The 18,502-nt window shown below is 40.0% G+C and overlaps 2 pseudogenes; both read left to right on the top strand.

Annotated features, from left to right (window-relative positions):
* The window catches only part of LOC129480916 (procathepsin L-like), a 63,391-nt pseudogene that overhangs the window by 19,828 nt on the left and 25,061 nt on the right, over positions 1 to 18,502 (top strand).
* Positions 4,217 to 10,095, top strand: LOC134736328 (ribosome biogenesis protein BMS1 homolog; annotated as a pseudogene).

The raw sequence follows: 18,502 nt of genomic DNA, 5'->3' as shown, positions 1-18,502 counted from the left end.
TGGTTTTTTGTCCTTGCGATAGTTTACTGAGAATGATGTTTTCCAGTTTCATCCATGTCCCTACAAAGGACACGAACTCATCATTTTTTATGGCTGCATAGTATTCCATGGTGTATATGTGCCACATTTTCTTAATCCAGTCTATTGTTGTTGGACATTTGGGTTGGCTCCAACTCTTTGCTATTGTGAATAGTGCTGCAATAAACATACGTGTGCATGTGTCTTTATAGCAGCATGATTTATAGTCCTTTGGGTATGTACCCAGTAATGGGATGGCTGGATCAAATGGTATTTCTCATGTTATTTTCAAAAGCATTTTCCTATCCTTGCCTTTGCATTGGCTCCCCAGTCTTCCACCTTCCCTGTACCTCACAGTTACCTCATGTGCCTTACAGGTACCTTGTGCTGTAATTTCTTCAGGTTTCACAGGGTTCTGTTAGGAAAACAGAAACAGAAGGAGGTAATCTAAGTAAACCTGTACCTATTAAATAAATCAAAAACTGATAATCTTCCAAAACAGAAAGCACTTGACCCAGATGGTTTCACTGGTGAATTTCATCATTTAAGGAAGAGATGGAACCAACTGTCTGCAATCTCTTTCAGAAAATAAAAGTAGAAGGAACACTCCCTAATGCATTCTATAAGGCTAGCATAACCCTAATACCAAAAGCAGATAAAAACATTACAAGAAAGGAAAACGATAGACTAATATCTCTTATAAACAGAGAAGCAAAATTCTCAACAAAATATTGGCAAATTGATAGCTGGGTGTGGTGGCTCATGCCTGTAATCCCAGCACTTTGGGAGGCTGAGGCGGGTGGATCACCTGAGGTCAGGAGTTCAAGACCAGCCTGGCCAAGATGGTGAAACCCTGTCTCTACTAAAAATACAAAAAATAGCCAAGCGCAGTGGCGGGTGCCTGTAATCCCAGCTACTTGAGAGGCTGAGGCAGGAGAATCACTTGAACCCGGGAGGCAGAGGTTGCAGTGAGCCAAGATCATACCACTGCACTCTAGCCTGGGTGACAGAGCAAGACTCCATCTCAAAAAAAAAAAAAAAAAAAAATATATATATATATATATAGATATGGGCAAATTGAATGAAATATTGTATAAAAAGAATTATAAATCACAAGAGAGATTTATTCCAGGTGTGTGAAGCTAGTTCAACATTTGAAAATCAATAAATGTAATCCATCATATCAAAGAAGAAAAATCACGTGGTCATATCAATAAATAAAGAAAAAGTATGTGATATCTAACACCCATTCATGATGAAAACTCTCAGCAAACTTGGAATGGAGGGGAATTTCCTTAACTTGATAAAGAATACCTACAACAGCAACGCTGCAGCTAACATAATACTTCATGGTGAGAAGCTAGACGCCTTTCCCCTAAGATTTAAAACAAGGCAAGAATGTCACCCTCACTACTCCTATTTAATATCATACTGGAAGTTCTAGCAAATGTGATAAGAAAATAAAATGAAAGGTAAGAAGGGAGCAATATAGATAAGAAAGGAACAAATAAAACTGTCGTTGCTCACAGATGACATGATTGTCTATGCAGAAAATCTCAAAGAATCAATATATACATCATCTCTTCATAATGAAATATATGAAATGTACTGTTTTTCCCTGGGTATTGGCTGGATTGTAAAATGCTTCTCCCACCTTCTTACCCCAGCCTTCTTCCTTGTAGGCTAGAGTTACTTGTTATTGGTAAATAGCCACTGTGGAGACTAAGGACCAAAGGAAACACAAAGAAATTTTACAGAAGAAAAACAGTGGGCCCAAAGCTGAAAAGAAAAAGAAGCGGCATCTGCAGGATCTCCAGCTAGAGGACGAAGAAGATGCCCGGAAGAGAAATCTCAAAGCTTTTGCAGTTCAGTCTGCTGTGGGGATGGCTTGATCCTTTCACAGGTATGTATAGCTGCAGTCTGATGCTTCTTCCATTGATTCTTTTTAAATAGTAGGAGCCTCTCACAGGTGACATTTGGATTCACAAGTTTAGTCACATTCCAAAGGACATGGAGATGCATGATGTGTGGCTTTTACTAAAATGTGAGAAGACTTCCCATAGAAGCTGCCTTGCCTCCAGCATCTGCACACTGGTTGGTGTTTCTTGCTCAAGATACAAGAATTTATAGAATTTGTTTATTCCTAAACTTTAAACTGTTTCTATGGTGATAAGTGTGCTTTTTCCTTCTGGATATGTTTTACAAAGTTGTAATATAAACTACAAAAATTACAATATGTAATGCTAACATAGCTTTAGTGAATCCTTGTGATATGCCTAGCAGTGTACTTTAAACATTATTCAACTAAATGCTTCCAGCAGCCTTACCAGAGTAGGAATCATTCTTGCCTTCATTTTATGGATAAGAAAACTGAGGTCAAGAAAACAAGTTACCTCCAATCATATAACCAGTAAGTAGGAGAGCCAAATTTAACTCCAGAGCCTCTGCTCTTATCCATTATGATGCACTGCCTCGGTATTTACCTTTTGTTTTTTAAAAAGCTATTAAAATCACTCATAAAACAGATTTAAGGAGTGTTTAATTTTCAACTCTCTGTACTGTTGAAGTCATCTTGTTACATCTTTATTGAACAGCAGTTATTTGGATGGGGGCCAGTAGTTAACAAATTAGTAATTGACAAGTTAATTATATTTATATATTGTCTGTTGTACTCTCTATAAAATATACTAAAGTACTCATATCTATAAGTAAACTAAAAAAAGTCTACTTATAAGGTTGATACCTTTTACTCTATTTTGAAAATGAGTTTACTTTTTTTTTTTTTAATGAATAGGACTCAGGATTTGAAGACAAAAAAGCATCATATTCCAGTGGTTGATCAAACTCCACTAGAGCCACCACCAATAGTGATAGTGATGATGGGGCCTCCAAAAGTTGGAAAGAGCACTTTGATATAATGCCTCATTCGGAACTTCACCCGGCAGAAGTTGACCAAGATCAGAGGCCCTGTGATGATCGTGTCAGGTAGGAGATGCCACCACAGACACAGAGTTGGCGTGGCTGTTGTCATCTGAGGAACATGCATGTGTTTCTTGTTTTCTTGAGTGGAACATGCTGAATTTTGTCATATCATGTTACCTCTCTTATACTTTTACTAAGTTAGCTGTAACTTCAGAAAAGGGTAAGTTCCCAGAGATGAGGATGTGATACATATCTTATCCTGACTGCTCTATGGCTTTGCCAGGCATGTTCCTTGGAAGGGCCTAGCAGGCCTGGTCACTGTGAACACATCATTTAACAGACAGCATGTACCTCCTATGTGCCAGGTGCACGTGCTTGCCCTTATGAAGCCACATGCTGGTGGAAGTGTGCGTTTTCTCTTTTTCCTGTGAGAATTTGTCTACTTTGGGAGATGGCGACCTTTCCAAGTTTGAGGGAAAATGAAACAAACTTCCAGTGGTAGAATGGCAATGTACACTCTGAAATCTCTTGCTATTGCAATAATATAGTTGGATTCAGGCTTTTCTTTATCTTTGGAGCATCCATGTTTTCCTTTTGTTGAGACAGAGTCTTACTCTGTGGCACAGGCTGGAATGCAGTGGCGTGATTAGTTCACGGCAGCCTCAACTTCCCAGGCTCAAGCAATCCTCCTATTTTAGCCTCCTGAGTATGGCTAATTTTTCTTTTTTTTTCCTTTTTTTTTTTTTTTTTTTTTTTGTAGAGATGGGGTTTCCCCATGTGGCACAGGGTGGTCTCAAAACTCCTGGGCTCAAGGGATCCATCTGCCTTGGCCTCCCAAGGTGCTGGGACTACAGGCATGAGCCACTGTGCCCAGCCCATATTTTCTTGACTGTTTTCTTTTTACCTTAATTTAGAAATAATTATTGTTATGAATATTCTGTTGCATAATGTTTGAGGATTTTTTTTTTTTTTTTTTTTTTTGAGACGGGGTCTCGCTCTGTCGCCCAGGCTGGAGTGCAGTGGCGCAATCTCGGCTCACTGCAAGCTCCGCCTCCCGGGTTCACGCCATTCTCCTGCCTCAGCCTCTCCGAGTAGCTGGGACTACAGGCGCCCGCCACCACGCCCGGCTAATTTTTTGTATTTTTAGTAGAGACGGGGTTTCACCGTGGTCTCGATCTCCTGACCTCGTGATCCGCCCACCTCAGCCTCCCAAAGTGCTGGGATTACAAGCGTGCGCCACCGCACCCGGCCGGATGTTTTTAGCTATAGTGGGAATATGGGAAGTTTTGATAGAGGCGAAGACATTGGCCTGCAGCTGAACAGCAGGATCATGGTTATCATGGAGCCTGTCCAGTCAGAACTTTCCCTGTTTGAGCACTTATATTCATCTGGGTAGACTTTTGATATTATTTAAATTTAGAACACAGCAAGAAAAACAGGATGGAATTTATTTTATTTTACCAGTTTTTGCCTATAAAAATGAACTTCTGGCACACTCTTGTAAATGTATATGGTGTTTTACTGGATGCAATTAAAAAATGAAAATTAGAGTTGATGGTTAGAGTTTTTTCAGGGTCTTTTTAAAGTAAAATTTTCATCTTTTCACTTATATGTAAAAAGCGCAGACTCACCATTATTGAATGTGGATGTGACATTAACATGATGATTGATCTGGCTAAAGTAGCAGATCTGGTAAGTCAGCAGGGGCAGCCTGGGCTGCTCGTGGAGACTTACAGCATTGTGATAGGTTATTTACCCCGTGATGAAGGGAAGAGAGTTTTATGATTATTAAAGAAATCATGGTCTTCATCAGAGATACAGTAGATGTGACTGAATTGATGATGATAATAATAATAGTAATAAATGTTGTTATATTAATAATACAAATGGAATGTGCACAATGAAATGTATTCCAAAATCTAAAAGCAAATCACAGGATGGAGAAAACCTTTAATGAACACAGCTAATAAGAGCACATTAACATGCATACATATATACGTACAAATATTTCATAGTAAGTACCATTTCTTCTTGGACCCTTCCTGGCACTGTGCTAACTGCTTTCTGCAAATTTAGCTTACATAAACCCTTGATACACCCTTGAGGTGAGTAGGTATTATCTGTAGTTTACATAAGTTGAAATAGAGCCTCCCAGCAGTTAAGTAACTTGTGTGAAGATGGGACCCTTGTTCCTGATGGTTCTAGAACCTTCATCCTTAATGATAATGCTAAAGTAAGTACATGAATTGCCTGAAGAAGTGGTTAGAGTTTATCATAGAAAATCTAGATAGTACTCAGTGTGTGGAAAATGTACACACTCTTGCATTTATGGAAATGATAATGTTCACTATTTCTGATAGTCTATTATTTTTTAAATTAGTAAAAATAAAATACAAATTTGCAAAAAAAAAAAAAAAAAAAGTCCGGGCACTGTGGCTCACAGCTGTAATCCCAGCACTTTGGCAGGCCGAGTAGGCGGATCACCTGAGGTCGGGAGTTCGAGACCAGCCTGACCAACATGGAGAAACCCCGTCTACTAAAAATACAAAATTGGCCAGGCGAGGTGGCGCATGCCTGTAATCCCAGCTACTTAGGAGGCTGAGGCAGGAGAATTGCTTGAACCTGGGAGGCAGAGATTATGGTGAGCCGAGATTCCGCTATTGCACTCCAGCCTGGGCAATAAGAGCAAAACTCCGTCAAAAAAAAAAAAAATTAGCAAAAAAATAAGCCATCTTGATTAGGAAGTGTGGGGTGACAGATACCTTATTTTTTTTCATTTTTATATATTTTTTGTTTTGTTTTGTTTTTACTGGAGACAGGGTTTCACCATGTTGGCCAGGCTGGTCTTGAACTCCTGACCTCAGGTGATCTGCCCACCTCAGCCTCCCAATGTGCTACGATTACAGGCCTGAGCCACCGCGCCCGGCCTTTTATCTAGTATTTTCTAGAGCTACAGTTTTTATACTTTGGCCCAGGAAGACCCCTAAAATATAAAGTGAAAAGTAATACAGATTTTAAAGTTGTGCCATTGTAATGTCAGAAAACTAAATAACCTCAAATTTTGAATCTGTAATGCTATTAGTAAAAATAAGTGTTATTATTAATATAAAGTTGTGTATAAATCTTGTGTACTTGAAATAGTTCATAGAAGTCATTTGTTTCTCTTTTAAGTGTAGCAAGTTTCTAATTTTAAAGACATACATATTAAGAGATGCCTTTACTTTTTTATTTTTAATTATTATGGATACATAATAGTTATACATATTTATGGGGTACACGTGGTATTTTGATAGAAGCATAAAATGTGTGATCATCAAATCAGGGTAATTAGGATATCCATCACTTCAAACATTGATCATTTCCTTGTTTTAGGAACATTTCAATTTCATTCTTGTAGTTATTCTGAATTATATAATAAATTATAGTCACCCTAGTGTGCTGTTGGACACTAGAATTTATTCCATCTAACTGTATTTTTGTACCTGTTAACCTTTCCCTCTTTGTCCCTCCCTCCCTGCTCCCCTTCCCAGCCTCTTAACCATCATTGAGAGAGATGCCTATGTAAGTCTTTTTAAGATTTTCAAAAGGAGCACACACATTTAGTAAAGCACTCTAGCTAATGCAGGATACACACAATGCTCATTTTCTTATTCCTTGCTCTAACCGCTGGTCTCTCAGATCCCTGCAGAGCAGTATCCTCCTAGATACGTATAAACCCACATGCCACCCTTTAAAAACACAAATGGTAGCTTATTTTACACACTGTTCTATGCTTTGCTTTTTTTGTGTAATATATCTTGAAGGTATATAATCAGTAAGTACTGTAGCTCTGCCTCCTTCTTTTTAATATAATATTCCATTCTGTAGATGCACCATAATTTATTTAGCCTAGCTTATGTTGATTGCTCTGCTCTGGGTTGTCAAAGCCTCCTGAGTACAGCAAAGGCACAAACTATGTGAATTTGGGTGTGTACGTGTGCGTGTGTGGATTATAGGAGTAATACTGGCTTAGATGACAAAGATTGGCAGCTGAGGGACTGTTTGCTCCCTGTTTTTCCTGACCCTACAACCAGCTGCTTGCCCCTTGGCACTCTGTGGCATCAGATGTGGTGTGAGGATATTCCACCTGTTCTTTGAGCTGGTCCAGTGTTGCTGGAAAGCTCTGCTTGCTGCCTTGGTCTGCAGTGGCAGCTGTGCTTTCCTACAAGCCCACCTTCATATATTCTGTGGTTTCAGATTATGGATGTTTCCTAGTTTAATCAAAGATGGGCATTTCTGTTTCCATTTTTTGTTATTTTTAGTTATCTATGGAAAGATAGGAACAGAAATGTCTTTAATATTAAACCTAGAAGTTTCCAGGAATCAATTCTGAAATTATTTTGCATCTTTGAAGTGTCTTAAATTATAAAAATTGGTCTTATCTGCTTATATTTTCTTATAGAGTACCATTCATCGTAATCTTACTGTTTTTTGACTTAATTCTAAACTGGTAGCTATTTAAAATAAAATTCTGAGCTATTGAGTTATACAAATTACCATATAAGATAGAGGTGTACACTGCATACTTCCCAGCAAAAAACAGATTGTTTTTTTTTTCTATGAGGAGATTGAAACAAGAGGTTGATTTTCTGTACATATTTAATATATTTCATTGATTATCACTTTCTTCCCATTCTTTGGATGTCAGAGACCTATTATTTGGTTTAAAAATACCTTACAGAAAACTTCATTTCTTTAAATTAGGATTTCTTAGGTAAGGGCCAGGTTAGACCCAGCTTTTTCTGAGTTACTTCTCATGCATTAGAATTCTTAAAATGGAAGTTTATATCCTAGTGGGCCTTGTCTTATGGTTGCCTTTTAGAGCAAGTCAGAGGGTGGTGGTTTCTCTGGGTGATGCCTGTGTAGTCATTTGATTTAGTCTGGAGAGGGACTTTTCTGTCGAGGGCCAGATAGTAGATATTTTTGGCTTTGTGGATCATATCTTCTGCAGCTACTTAGCTCTACAGTTGTAGTGCACAGGCGGCCATAGAAAATATGTAAATGAATTAATGTGGCTATGTTCCAATAAAACTTTAGTTACAAACACAGGTGATGGGCTGGATTTGGCCCATGGGCCAGTTGCCAACCCCTAGTGTAGGTGGTCTGTTTTGGTAGTTTCTTTGAGAAATGATGTGTTCTGCTTTTAAGTACTGATGCTTATAGATGCCAGCTTTGGGTTCGAAATGGAAACCTTTGAGTTTCTCAACATCGGTCAAGTACATGGCTTTCCTAAAATTATGGGAGTTCTTACTCACCTCGACTCCTTCAAGCATAATAGGCAACTGAAGAAGACAAAGAAGCAGTTAAAACAGGTTCTGGACAGAAGTTTACCTGGTAGGAAGAGAAATAATTGTTAGATACTAACAGTATAATCCTTTAAAAACAGACTGAAGAGGCCAGGCACAGTGGCTCATGTCTGTAATCCTAGCACTTTGGGAAGCAGAGGCGAGAGGATCGCCTGAGGCCAGGAGTTTCGAGCTCAGGGCAATATGGCCAAACCCTGTCTCTACTAAAAATGCAAAAATTAGTCGGGTGTGGTGGCGGTGCATGTAATCCCAGCTACTCTGGAGGCTGAGATGTGAGAATTACTTGAACCTGTGAGGCAGAGGGTGTAGGGAGCTGAGATTGTGCCACTGCACTCCAGCCTGGTGACAGAGTGAGACTCCGTCTCAAAAAACAAACAAACAAAAAACTGAAGAGACATTACTTAATGTCTCTCTAGGATTTGCCTCCTGAATTCCCTTTGTGTATGTGTTCACAGTCCCTGACCTCCTGAATTCCCTTTGTGTATGTGTTCCCAGTCTCTGGAAGGTTTCCCTCAAGAGAGTGGTTATTCTGGGCCTCTTGGTATATCTCATTTGTGTCTGTACCTGCTGCACCAGGCAGTGTCTGGCTGTTTTGGGGTCGGGACTTAATAGAGTACATCAGAAGTTTCTCCCAGTTACAGGACCAGGCACTGCCCATTCCTTTCCATACTGCTGTGGTCCATCAGCCACAGAACCGTTTCTGTGCTCAGAGGCCTCACCTCCCTCTCCTCACCATACTCAGATGGATGCCCCGGCTCGGCTGCAGAGCAGTCTGCCTCTGTGGGGTTCTAATAAGTCCTGAAGGAATCCAGCAAGGCTCTGGAAGCCTCAGGACAGTGGCTTTGCTGGAAGTCTCCCTTCTTAGGATTGCTTCTTGTTTGGAGCTTTTATTTTGTTGCAGTATTGACGAGAATTTAATTGAAATTTAATTTTTAATATACCTTTAATGTTTAGGTTGCCAAACTGTTCTACCTTTCTGGAATGGTGCATGGAGAATATCAAAACCAAGAAATCCACAATCTGGGCTGTTATATTACAGTTATGAAGTTTAGGCTTCTCACATGGCAAACTTCTCATCCTTATATCCTGGCAGACAGGTAAAGAGTGATCGTAAACTTTTTATTCCTGGACCATATATTTCAAAGCTAAAAAGGCCAGAAAAAGAACAGTGGTAGGATTTATTTTGTGCCTGTTTGAATAGTGGGGGTAGAAGTGTAGTTGATAATGTCTACTTATATCATTGCTCAAAGATGCTGTGCCTTTGGGAGTAAATTAATTATGAGATGTTTAGGAAAGTGGGAGGACTTGGGAACATTTAAGGCTACAGGATGTGGCCCCATCCTATGTTCAGCCTCAGTTTTCAGTGATGCTGCCTTCGTGCCCGGATGCTTGAGTCCTTTGTGTGTGCCTTCAGTTTCCTTCCTTTGTGCTCTTTGTGCTGTGGTTTTCTCAGCCTGGAATACCCTTTTTCCACCTGCCAGAATCCAAGCCACAGTAAAAATCCCAGAGCACAGGCTCACCCTCTTCCAGAAAGGGATTTTCTGAATATGTTCTTCACTCTTCCCTGACCCCAGGTGGACGTCATCTCCCTGTCTGGTGTCTTACGGAATGAATGTCACTTTCAGCCTAGAGACACAGTTGTGTGCCTGCCCCTTTTCCTCTGCTGGATAGTGAATGGTGCTTCCTTATTTCTGCATTTTCTAGTTTTCTAGACGACGTGCTTAGTGGACAAGAGTGTGATGAGTCATTGACACAGGAAAGGAGGTATAGGAACTTTGGCATTCATTTCTGCTGTATGATTGAGTTTCTTTTTCTTTTTTTTTATTTTATTATTATAGTTTAGGTTTTAGGGTGCATGTGCACAATGTGCAGGTTTGTTACATATGTATACATGTGCCATGTTGGTTTGCTGCACCCATTAACTCGTCATTTAGCGTTAGGTATATCTCCTAATGTTGTCCCTCCCCCCTCCCCCCACCCCACAACAGTCCCTGGAGTGTGATGTTCCCCTTCCTGTGTCCATGAGTTCTCATTGTTCAGTTCCCACCTATGAGTGAGAACATGCGATGTTTGGTTTTTTGTCCTTGCGATGGTTTACTGAGAATGATGTTTTCCAGTTTCATCCATGTCCCTACAAAGGACATGAACTCATCATTTTTTATGGCTGCATAGTATTCCATGGTGTATATGTGCCACATTTTCTTAATCCAGTCTATCGTTGTTGGACATTTGAGTTGGTTCCAAGTCTTTGCTATTGTGAATAGTGCCGCAATAAACATACGTGTGCATGTGTCTTTATAGCAGCATGATTTATAATCCTTTGGGTATATACCCAGTAATGGGATGGCTGGGTCAAATGGTATTTCTAGTTCTAGATCCCTGAGGAATCGCCACACTGACTTCCACAATGGTTGAACTAGTTTACAGTCCCACCAACAGTGTAAAAGTGTTCCTATTTCTCCACATCCTCTCCAGCACCTGTTGTTTCCTGACTTTTTAATGATTGCCATTCTAACTGATGTGAGATGGTATCTCATTGTGGTTTTGATTTGCATTTCTCTGATGGCCAGTGATAATGAGCATTTTTTCATGTGTTTTTTGGCTGCATAAATGTCTTCTTTTGAGAAGTGTCTGTTCATATCCTTCGCCCACTTTTTGATGGGTTGTTTGTTTTTTTCTTGTAAATTTGTTTGAGTTCATTGTAGATTCTAGGTATTCGCCCTTTGTCAGATGAGTAGGTTGCAAGACTTTTCTCCCATTCTGTAGGTTGCCTGTTCACGCTGATGGCGGTTTCTTTTGCTATGCAGAAGCTCTTTAGTTTAACTAGATCCCATTTGTCAATTTTGACTTTTGTTGCCATTGCTTTTGGTGTTTTAGACATGAAGTCCTTGCCCATGCTTATGTCCTGAATGGTATTGCCTAGGTTTTCTTCTAGGGTTTTTATAGTTTTAGGTCTAACATGTAAGTCTTTAATCCATCTTGAATTAATTTTTGTATAAGGTGTAAGGAAGGGATCCAGTTTTAGCTTTCTACATATGGCTAGCCAGTTTTCCAAGCACCATTTATTAAATTGGGAATCCTTTCCCCATTGCTTGTTTTTGTCAGGTTTGTCAAAGATCAGATAGTTGTAGATATATGGCATTATTTCTGAGGGCTCTGTTCTGTTCCATTGGTCTATATCTCTGTTTTGGTACCAGTACTATGCTGTTTTGGTTACTGTAGCCTTGTAGTATAGTTTGAAGTCAGGTAGTGTGATGCTTCCAGCTTTGTTCTTTTGGCTTAGGATGGACTTGGCAATGCGGGCTCTTTTTTGGTTCCATATGAACTTTAAAGTAGTTTTTTCCAATTCTGTGAAGAAAGTCATTGGTAGCTTGATGGGGATGGCATTGGATCTATAAATTACCTTGGTCAATATGGCCATTTTCATGATATTGATTCTTCCTATCCATGAGCATGGAATGTTCTTCCATTTGTTTGTATCCTCTTTTATTTCATTGAGCAGTGGTTTGTAGTTGTCCTTGAAGAGGTCCTTCACATCCCTTGTAAGTTGGATTCGTAGGTATTTTATTCTCTTTGAAGCAATTGTGAATGGGAGTTCACTCATGGTTTGGCTCTCTATTTGTCTGTTATTGGTGTATAAGAATGCTTGTGATTTTTGCACATTGATTTTGTATCTGAGACTTTGCTGAAGTTGCTTATCAGCTTAAGGAGATTTTGGGCTGAGACGATGGGGTTTTCTAGATATACAATCATGTCATCTGAAAACAGGGACAATTTGACTTCTTCTTTTCCTAATTGAATGCCCTTTATTTCCTTCTCCTGCCTGATTGCCCTGGCCAGAACTTCCAACACTATGTTGAATAGGAGTGGTGAGAGAGGGCATTCCTGTCTTGTGCCAGTTTTCAAAGGGAATGCTTCCAGTTTTTGTCCATTCAGAATGATATTGGCTGTGGATTTGTCATAGATAGCTCTTATTTTGAGATACATCCCGTCAATACCTAATTTATTGAGAGTTTTTAGCATGAAGTGTTGTTGAATTTTGTCAAAGGCCTTTTCTGCATCTATTGAGATAATCATGTGGTTTTTGTCTTTGGTTCTGTTTATATGCTGGATTACGTTTATTGATTTTTGTATGTTGAACCAGCCTTGCATCCCAGGGATGAAGCCCACTTGATCATGGTGGATAAGCTTTTTGATGTGTTGCTGGATTCGGTTTGCCAGTATTTTATTGAGGATTTTTGCATCAATGTTCATCAAGGATATTGGTCTAAAATTCTCTTTTTTTGTTGTGTTTCTGCCAGGCTTTGGTATCAGGATGATGCTGGCCTCATAAAACGAGTTAGGGAGGATTCCCTCTTTTTCTATTGATTGGAATAGTTTCAGAAGAAATGGTACCAGCTCCTCCTTGTACCTCTGGTAGAATTCGGCTGTGAATCCATCTGGTCCTGGACTTTTTCTGGTTGGTAAGCTATTAATTATTGCCTCAATTTCAGAGCCTGTTATTGATCTATTCAGAGATTCAACTTCTTCCTGGTTTAGTCTTGGGAGAGTGTATGTGTCGAGAAATTTATCCATTTCTTCTAGATTTTCTAGTTTATTTGCGTAGAGGTGTTTGTAGTATTCTCTGATAGTAGTTTGTATTTCTGTGGGATCGGTGGTGATATCCCCTTTATCAATTTTTATTGCGTCTATTTGATTCTTCTCTCTTTTCTTCTTTATTAGTCTTGCTAGTGGTCTATCAATTTTGTTGATCTTTTCAAAAAACCAGCTCCTGGATTCATTGATTTTTTGAAGGGTTTTTTGTGTCTCTATTTCCTTCAGTTCTGCTCTGATTTTAGTTATTTCTTGCCTTCTGCTAGCTTTTGATTGTGTTTGCTCTTGCTTCTCTAGTTCTTTTAATTGTGATGTTAGTGTCAATTTTAGATCTTTCCTGCTTTCTCTCGTGGGCATTTAGTGCTATAAATTTCCCTCTACACACTGCTTTGAATGTGTCCCAGAGATTCTGGTATGTTGTGTCTTTGTTCTCATTGGTTTCAAAGAACATCTTTATTTCTGCCTTCATTTCGTTATGTACCCAGTAGTCATTCAGGGGCAGGTTGTTCAGTTTCCATGTAGTTGAACGGTTTTGAGTGAGTTTCTTAATCCTGAGTTCTAGTTTGATTGCACTGTGGTCTGAGAGACAGTTTGTTATAATTTCTGTTCTTTTACATTTGCTGAGGAGTGCTTTACTTCCAACTATGTGGTCAATTTTGGAATAGGTGTGGTGTGGTGCTGAAAAGAATGTATATTCTGTTGATTTGAGGTGGAGAGTTTTGTAGATGTCTATTAGGTCCACTTGCTGCAGAGCTGAGTTCAATTCCTGGATATCCTTGTTAACTTTCTGTCTCGTTGATCTGTCTAATGTTGACAGTGGGTGTTAAAGTCTCCCATTATTATTGTGTGGGAGTCTAAGTCTCTTTGTAGGTCAATAAGGACTTGCTTTATGAATCTGGGTGTCCTGTATTGGGTGCATATATATTTAGGATAGTTAGTTCTTCTTGTTGAATTGATCCCTTTACTGTTATGTAATGGCCTTCTTTGTCTCTTTTGATCTTTGTTGGTTTAAAGTCTGTTTTATCCAAGACTAGGATTGCAACCCCTTCCTTTTTTTGTTTTCCATTTGCTTGGTAGATCTTCCTCCATCCCTTTATTTTGAGCCTATGTGTGTCTCTGCATGTGAGATGGGTTTCCTGAATACAGCACACTGATGGGTCTTGACTCTTTATCTAATTTGCCAGTCTGTGCCTTTTAATTGGAGCATTTAGCCCATTTACATTTAAGGTTAGTATTTATGTGTTAATTTGATCCTGTCATTATGATGTTAGCTGGTTATTTTGCTCGTTAGTTGATGCAGTTTCTTCCTAGCCTTGATGGTCTTTACAATTTGGCATGTTTTTGCAGTGGCTGGTACCAGTTGTTCCTTTCCATGTTTAGTGCTTCCTTCAGGAGCTCTTTTAGGGCAGGCCTGGGGGTGACAAAATCTCTCAGCATTTGCTTGTCTGTAAAGGATTTTATTTCTCCTTCACTTATGAAGCTTAGTTTGGCTGGATATGAAATTCTGGGTTGAAAATTCTTTTCTTTAAGAATGTTGAATATCGGCCCCCACTCTCTTATGGCTTGTAGAGTTTCTGCCGAGAGATCCGCTGTTAGTCTGATGGGCTTCCCTTTGTGGGTAACCCGACCTTTCTCTCTGGCTGCCCTTAACATTTTTTCCTCCATTTCAGCTTTGGTGAATCTGACAATTATGTGTCTTGGAGTTGCTCTTCTCGAGGAGTATCTTTGTGGCGTTCTCTGTATTTCCTGAATTTGAATGTTGGCCTGCCTTGCTAGGTTGGGGAAGTTCTCCTGGATAATATCCTGCAGAGTGTTTTCCAACTTGGTTCCATTCTCCCCGTCACTTTCAGGTACACCAATTAGACATAGATTTGGTCTTTTCACATAGTCCCATATTTCTTGGAGGCTTTGTTCGTTTCTTTTTATTCTTTTTTCTCTAAACTTCTCTTCATGCTTCATTTCATTCATTTCACCTTCCATCGCTGATACCCTTTCTTCCAGTTGATCGCATTGGTTATTGAGGCTTGTGCATTCGTCACGTAGTTCTCGTGCCATGGTCTTCAGCTCCATCAGCTCCTTTAAGGGCTTCTCTGCATTGGTTATTCTAGTTATCCATTCATCTAATTGTTTTTCAAAGTTTTTAACTTCTTTGCCATTGGTTCGAACTTCCTCCTTTTGCTTGGAGTAGTTTGATCTTCTGAAGCCTTCCTCTCTCAACTCGTCAAAGTCATTCTCTGTCCAGCTTTGTTCCGTTGCTGGTGAGGAGCCGCATTCCTTTGGAGGAGGAGAGGTGCTCTGATTTTTAGAGTTTCCGGTTTTTCTGCTCTGTTTTTTCCCCATCTTTGTGGTTTTATCTACCTTTGGTCTTTGATGATGGTGATGTACAGATGGGTTTTTGGTGTGGATGTCCTTTCTGTTTGTTAGTTTTCCTTCTAACAGTAAGGACCCTCAGCTGCAGGTCTGTTGGAGTTTGCTGGAGGTCCACTCCAGACCCTGTTTGCCTGGGTATCAGCAGCGGTGGCTGCAGAACAGCAGATATTGATGAATCGCAAATGCTGCTGCCTGATCGTTCCTCTGGAAGTTTTGTCTCAGAGGAGTACCCGGCCGTGTGAGGTGTCAGTCTGCCCCTCCTGGGGCGTGCCTCCCAGTTAGGCTACTTGGGGGTCAGGGACCCACTTGAGGAGGCAATCTGCCCATTTTCAGATCTCAAGCTGCGTGCTGGGAGAACCACTACTCTCTTCAAAGCTGTCAGACAGGGACATTTAAGTCTGCAGAGGTTATTGCTGTCTTTTGTTTGTCTGTGCCCTGCCCCCAGAGGTGGAGCCTACAGAGGCAGGCAGGCCTCCTTGAGCTGTGGTGGGCTCCACCCAGTTCGAGCTTCCCAGCTGCTTTGTTTACCTACTCAAGCCTGAGCAATGGCGGGCGCCCCTCCCGCAGCCTCACTGCCGCCTTGTGGTTTGATCTCAGACTGCTGTGCTAGCAATGAGCGAGGCTCCATGGGTGTAGGACCCTCCAAGCCAGGTGCAGGATATAATCTCCTGGTGTGACGTTTGTTAAGCCCGTTGGAAATGCGCAGTATTAGGGTGGGAGTGACCCGATTTTCCAGGTGCCATCTGTCACCCCTTTCTTTGACTAGGAAAGGGAATTCCCTGACCCCTCGTGCTTCCCGGTTCAGGCGATGCCTTGCCCTGCTTCGGCTCATGCACGGTGCACTGCACCCACTGTCCTGTACCCACTGTCTGGCACTCCCTGGTGAGATGAACCCGGTACCTCAGTTGGAAATGCAGAAATCACCCATCTTCTGCGTTGCTTATGCTGGGAGCTGTTCCTATTCAGCCATCTTGGCTCCCTAGCATTTCCTTTTTCTATACGGTCTTTATGTAGTCATCATTTTGTTTTTATTGGTGTTTTTTTTTTTTTTTCTTTTTTTTTGAGAGAAGGTCTCGCTTTGTCTCCCAGGCTGGAGTGCAGTGGCATGATCTTGGCTCCCTGCAGCCTTGAACTCCCAGGCTCAAGTGATCCTCCCGCATCAGCCCCACAAGTAGCTGGGACTACAGGAGTGTGCCACCATTCCAGCTAATTTTTTTCTTTTTTTCTAGAGATTAGTTCTCACTATGTTGCTCAGGCTGGTCTTGAATGCCTGGGCTCAAGCAATCCTTCTGCCTTGGCCTCCGAAAGTCCTGGGATTACAGATGTGAGCCACTATATCTGGCCTATTATTGCTGTATTCGAACTTATCCATCTCTTATAGTACGATGTTTAGTTTTTTCTAATTTACGTTTTCATAGTTTTATGTATTGTGCTATGTTAAATAGCTTCATATTGTTTTCTTTCATCCAATGATTTTAGCCTCCTGATCATCTTCTTTATCAGTTATGGCACTGGTGACTTAAAATGGATATTCTTCCTCTGTCCTTCCTCGTATGTTTGTTACCTGGCATTTTTAACAAAGAGCTTTCTCTTCTCCCCTTTATTTCAGTATCACTACTGACTAATGCACTTGCATTTTATTCCATGGGTTATTTTCCATCACTATCATTGTTCTTTCTGATGCCTATGCTGTCCCAGATTCGGCCGCAGGAGCCTTCAGCCTGTCTCCTGTGCCCTTTCAACTGTCTCTGTTAGTCTTTAGCATTTCTTACTTTCTGACAGAACCAGAGGATCCAGGCTCATTTTGTCCTCTTCCTGCCTTGGGCCTGGACTCAGCCATTTCTCTTAAGGATCATGTGTTTTTAGCTTAGAAATTAATCAGCTTTCCAAAAGATCTACAAAACACTAACTTCTCTTTTGAGCAATTTTTTTCTAAAATTAGATTTTTTTAAGGGTTATTCCTTTATTCTTGCTGTAAGTTCTTTTGAAGTGTGGTGTTAGGGAACCATGCCTGAGTTTGCTTATTAACTCTTCCAGTGTTTATCAGATCATTTTTTCCCCTATGCTATGTCATCTTAAACATCTTAAGCAATTCCTTCACATTTTTCTATTTCTTTGTATTTTCATTGACTATATTGCCATTTCTAGATTAGCTGGTTAATGTACAAATTAAATTATTTTGCATTTCCTTGGTAATATAGGCTGTTGATGCTAAAGGAGGAAAAGCAAATGGACTTGAAAACTGGTCGAATGTGTTGGATAGCCATTTTTGGAGATGATTCTGTGCGAACGTCTTCTCTCCTTTCTTGATCTCTTAATTTTTTTTTTCTTACCCAAGTATATACAGGTTGATTTTGTCTTTCTAGAAGATCCAAGATCTTTGGTTTAGAGCTATATTCTCTTAATGTTAACTGGTATTAGAATACTCTTTTCTGTATTTTATTTCAATACATTTTGAGAATAGAAATGCTTGTATTTTCTTTTAACTTGTGAAGTAGAGCGTGGCATACAAATGTTGTATTCTCAGTATTTCAAAAAATGACCTTCTTACTGTACAAGTTGTATTCAGCATATAAAGTCTATTCAGCTTTGTTGTAGATGCAGTGTGATTATTACATGTTGATAAGGTATGAATTGGAGATGGGATCCAAAATTACTGTACTTACTGTAATTTTTAAGCTAATTGTAGGTTTGGTGGTGAATATTTTACTTCTGCAAAACGAAAACAGTATTTCATCAGAAGTTGTTTTATGGTCTTTCAGACATTTTGTTGTGTATCTTTGGTGCTTTTTGCCCATAAAGTATCTGTTTTGTTTGTTTGTGTGTGTGTGTGTGTGTATGTGTATTGATCTGCCTCTAAATTTCACAGTGCTCTTTGTCAGGGATCATCAGAATCAGGCCTAGACAGAGAGCTGAGCGGTACTCTCAGTACGTCTCTGGAATGTAAGCAGTATAAGACTTTAAAACACACAAATGAAATATACATGATTACATGCTTCAATGAACTTAAACTTTCATCTGTGATCTTTATTTTGCAACACTCTGAAGTAACATTACAGTCTTTTCAGTGTGCTATGTCATTTATATGCCTTACTTTGCCCTAGGAATCCTGTATTGCCATTGAGCATATGCATATTGAGACATGTGCATAGCTTCTCCCCATTGAGCCCATCAGTGGGGAGGAGCTATGTACCAGGGACATTTGGCAAAGATTTTCTTGAGTCTGTTGGATGTAATAGCTCCTTAAGGAAACC

This window comes from Symphalangus syndactylus, chromosome 4, assembly GCF_028878055.3.
Source record: "Symphalangus syndactylus isolate Jambi chromosome 4, NHGRI_mSymSyn1-v2.1_pri, whole genome shotgun sequence".
NCBI classification, from domain to species: Eukaryota; Metazoa; Chordata; class Mammalia; order Primates; family Hylobatidae; genus Symphalangus; species Symphalangus syndactylus.
This window is presented reverse-complemented; position numbering and strand designations above follow the sequence as displayed.